Consider the following 4,790-nt stretch of genomic DNA (forward strand, 5'->3'; position numbering starts at 1 on the left):
TTAATTTGTGTCTAGAGTTGTGTTGTGATATCTTCCCGTGAGTTCTTGATCTTGATCGTACACATTTGCGTGTATGATTAGTGTACGGTCAAATTGAGGGCGTCACAAGTTGGCATCAGAGCCGACTGCCTGTAGGAAGCCCCCTTTGCAACTCCTTGGCCGAAGTTGAGTCTAGTCGTCCAAAAATTGTTTTACTAACATGGTTGTGTGGCTTACGGGCCCACGCCGCCTTTGGGTGGTATTAGCAAAGTAAGAAAGAATGCAAGGAGATATGATTATGGAAACATCTGACTAATTCAAAGCTCAAATGCAAAAGAATTATGATTTCCAAATCAAGGGATCAGAAGCAAACACTCTGATCAAGGATGGATAAATTGAGTAGGCTTAGGGGTACAATCGATGGCAATTTGATTGGTCGAGATCCAGCTCATGTTAAAAATGACGTCAGAGCCGGAAGGATGAATTCTAGGATATGATTGAGGATTGCGAGCATTCACATCATATTGAATCAATGGACTCAAAATGATATTGACAAAGGATGCCAATAAGATTACCAGACTTATGGGATTAACCATAATGCTAGTAAGCAAGAATTTCAAGAGCATTAGGATGTCAAGGATTTTTAGAAGAACGAATGGTATTTCAAAGACTTTTGTGAAATACCGGAATCAGTTGTGGATGAAAGGATACTCGATAAGTGTGAGGAATTATCCGTAGGGGTATTCATGTGGTAAAGAACTGCAAGGCAGTAAGCTCAAAGGATTCTCAGGACAACAGAGAGTATTTCAGGACATCTTGTAATAACAAGATCAACGGGGAATGATTGTATGAATGGCAAGTGTATGCAGTTTTCATAAGGGTTGGCGGTGGAAGGAAATCGCAAATGCGATGGCACAAAGACTCGAGAGAACATCGTAGAGTAACTTCGGAATCTTCTAGTGCAGCAGGCGATCATCTGAAGTGAGGGGCTCTCCGGGAGAAAGTACTTTCGAGAACCTAAGGTTAGTTCTGCTTTTAGCAAAATCATTTAACCCGAATAGAAGAGAGCTCATAGTCCCAGAGTAAAGATTGAGGAGTAAAAGATCCTAATACCACCCAATGGCGACGTGGTCCCATAAGGCACACAACCATGTTAGTAAAAAATTTGTAATGTCTAGACTCGGCTTCGGCCAAGGAATGTGGAAGGGGGATTCCTACAGGCAGTCGGCTCTGATACCAACTTGTGACGCCCTCCATTCAATCGCACACTAATTATACACGCAAACGTGTATGATCAAGATCAAGGACTCACGGGAAGATATCACAACACAATTCTACAAATAAAATAAGTCATACAAGCATCATATTACAAGCCAGGGGCCTCGAGGGCTCGAATACAAGAGCTCGATCATAGACGAGTCAGCGGAAGCAACAATATCTGAGTACAGACACAAGTTAAACAAGAATGCCTTAAGAAGGCTAGCCTAAACTGGGATACAGATCGAAAGAGGCGCAGGCCTCCTGCCTGGGATCCTCCTAAACTATTCATGGTCGTCATCAGCGGGCTGCACGTAGAAGTAGGCACCTCCAGTGTAGTAGTAGTCTTCGTCGACGGTGGCGTCTGGCTCCTGGGCTCCATCGTCTGGTCGCAGCAATCGGGTATAGAAAGGGGAAAAAGGGGGAGCAAAGCAACAGTGAGTACTCATCCAAAGTACTCGCAAGCAAGGAGCTACACTATATATGTATGCATTGGTATCAAACAGATACATAACGATGCATGACATGACAAGTAGCGATGCTAGGGGTGCCCTAACGCGATATTGAGGTGATACCGGTGAAGGGGAAAACATCCGGGAAAATATCTCTGGTGTTTCGCGTTTTCGGACAGATAAATCGAAGGAGGAAAGTTGCATGTTCGCTATGCTAGGGATGCGTGGCGGACAAACGGAACGCGTATCCGAATTCGCCTCGTCGTTCTGAGAAACTTTCATGTACAAAGTATTTTCAACCGGGTTATGGTTTATTTTATATTATTTTTCAAAGTTTTGTTGTTTTTTGAAAATTTCTGGTTTTATTTTACTTTGATGTAATTCGAATTGACCAAGTCAATTTTACTAGTCAAAAGGGGCAGGCGTGGCCCACATATCATTTCCACTTGCGTTAATAAAATATCTAACTTTTTTTGAGATGATAAAACATCTAACTAATTTAATGGGATCCTACATGGCATCTAGTACTAAACTAACTTAGTATTAAATTAGTACTACTAAACTAGTCTTATTTAGCCTAAGGCGACGCTACGCGTTCTCCGGCGAAAATTTAAAAAGAATCCGCCACCTTTCTGACCATTGGATTGATCCATTAATTACCATCCGATCTACCAATGTAACGTAAGCAGCCACCCTTTGCAACAAGAGTGGTGTTTCTACAACAATCTGCTTGTTGCAATTACTCGAGCTTGCATTTTTTATTTTTTGCAACATATATTTTTTTAGAAGATCCACCGTCTCATGAACCGTTCGATTGCGTGATACGAGTCGTTCAATTATCTTGTCTAATTTCCGCAACGATGCTCTTGTTGCAAGATTTGCTCTACTCTGATTTCCTGCAATAAGACCTTTGTTGCGAAACCTCATCTTCTATAATTTTCTGCAACAAGACCCATATTGCAAAACCTCTTCTTCTCTAATTTTCTGCAACAAGGTCTTTGCAAAAAATGCAATAACGTCTTTCGCCGCGTCTAATTTTCTGCAACATCTTCTGCGTCTAATTTTCTACAGCAAGATCTTTGTTGCAAAAATTGCAACAAATTTGTTGTTGCATATGAGCTCGAGGAGGCGAGAGCCATGGACGCCGGCACTCCTCCAGGACAGCAGCGACGGCAGATGCAGCTCCAGAGGCGGGCGGTCTGGTCCGACGGCTTCTAGCGCAGGCGTAGCCGGCAGGCAGCACCATGGTGGCCGGCTTCCAGCATCTACGGACCAGCCATGGGTTGCTGCACCAGTCACCGGCCATGGAGCGCTTCTCGTCATGGACGAGATCAATACTTCATTGAAGAGACGCATGGTGTGGAGGCATGCTATGACTACAGAGCTAGATGTAGAGGATGAATGAGGGGAAAAAGGAAACGAGTGGCTCACAGTGAAGATAAGAAGGAAAAAAGATACACGGTGATGGCCATATAGGACACGTGGCGTGCGTATGAGGCGGCGGATGGAGTGGTAGAATCCGTCGGGTGATAGTTAGTGTTTCCCAATTAAACAAGGGCCGGTCCACTGCAATGGCACACCGGCCACACACACCTAGCACACCTAGCACACTCACTCACGGCCATGGCCATGGCCAGCCGGCTGCAATTAGCGAAGCAGCATAGCAGTAGCAACAAACGACGGCAGCAGAGCAGCGTAGCTAGCAGGGTAGTAGCAGCGGCAACTAGGAGCGGGTAGAGCAAGCAGCAGTAGAAGCATGCAAGCAACAAGCAGTAGAGGCAGCACCGTACCAGCAGCAAGAAGCAGCAGGCAGAGCAGCAGCAAGCGCGCGCGTAGCAGAGCAGTGGCGGGAGCAGCAGGGGTGTGAACGAGCATGCACGCGCGGGCGCAGGCAGAGAACGTCTACGGCCAAGCGCGACCAAGGAAGGCGCAGGGCGCGGGCAAGGCACCGACTGGCGGAGGCGGAGGCGGGAGCGGGCGAGGCGCGTGGCCAAGGCGCGCATAGGGGCAGCTAGGCACAGTACGGGGGTGGCCACGGAGAACGCGTGCATGGACGCGGACGGGCGCGAGCATGCGCGGCGTGCTCAGGGCCGCGGGCAAGCACGCGCGGAGCGAGCTCCGGCCATGGCGGCCGAGCGCGGGGACGGCCTCAACGGCGACATATCGAAGCAGGGAAAGAGGGGATCCGGGAGAGAAGCTCACAGCGAGCTCGGCGGCGCGGTCGAGGAGGCCGAGGGTAGACCGGAGCGGTGTGAATCAATGGCCGCGGTCGGCGATGTACGTGACGAAGACGACGGCGATGGCGAGCGTACAAGGCCTCCCCAGTCCAGCCCAATAGCGTAGGCGAAGGAGGCGATGATGGTGAAGCTCCTGGACACCTCCGGGTGGCTTGAGGTGGTCATGGGCCGCGGCATCGACGACGGCAAGGCGACGGCCGACCGTCACGGGGAAGAAAACGATGCGAGGGGAGGGGAAAGTGGGAGCTAGGGTTTGCCTATGCGCTCGGGGATGGTCTTATCCTCCTCCCGACGTCCCTGTAGCGCCAGACGTCGAGCATTGGCGGATCGGGCACCGTGGATTTCTGCCACGCCAAGCCTCTGTACAGGGAGGAAAGATATGGTTTGTTGGTGGGCTGGGCTGGCTACTGACCCTTTGGGCTTTAGGTGTACAGTAGTTAGGTATCCCCATTTGTTTATTTTTCTGCTTCTATTTATTCTCTGATTTTTTTTATTCATCACAGTTTAGCACTTCCTTAAAATATCAATTAGATTTTATTCATCATGAAACTCGTCAATTAAATACTTCACACTATTTTGGGATGACATACCAAGTTTGAGGTCAATTGGAATTGTATAAATATTTTCTTATTTTGAGATGGTTATTTTATTTGCCGTTGGACCACTTTATAAATTCCTAGAGGTTAATTGGTGGGTCAAATAAGGTTGGGTTCAACATGACAAATGATCAGCGAAATTATTGAACAATGCGAACATTTTAGTTTTAAAGTTTGAAAACCTTTACCGTTTTGACTTTATTTTAAATTTGAATTTTGAACCGGTTTTTGAACTAACGAGAGATTAGCAACAGTAATCGTGGTGACGT

General features: G+C 47.4%; 1 long non-coding RNA gene across 1 annotated transcript; it reads right to left on the minus strand.

The window, feature by feature from the left end:
• Positions 1-1,298: 1,298 nt before the first annotated feature.
• On the minus strand, positions 1,299-4,582 carry LOC147975043 (uncharacterized). The gene is made up of 2 exons (XR_015600481.1): positions 3,891-4,582; positions 1,299-1,621 (listed from the first exon to the last, which is right to left on the minus strand). It is a non-coding gene; the product is annotated as an uncharacterized LOC147975043 (long non-coding RNA).
• Positions 4,583-4,790: the final 208 nt, after the last annotated feature.

Source organism: Triticum urartu, chromosome 4A, assembly GCF_056163025.1.
Source record: "Triticum urartu cultivar PI428250 chromosome 4A, HENAU_Tu73, whole genome shotgun sequence".
Lineage (NCBI taxonomy): Eukaryota > Viridiplantae > Streptophyta > Magnoliopsida > Poales > Poaceae > Triticum > Triticum urartu.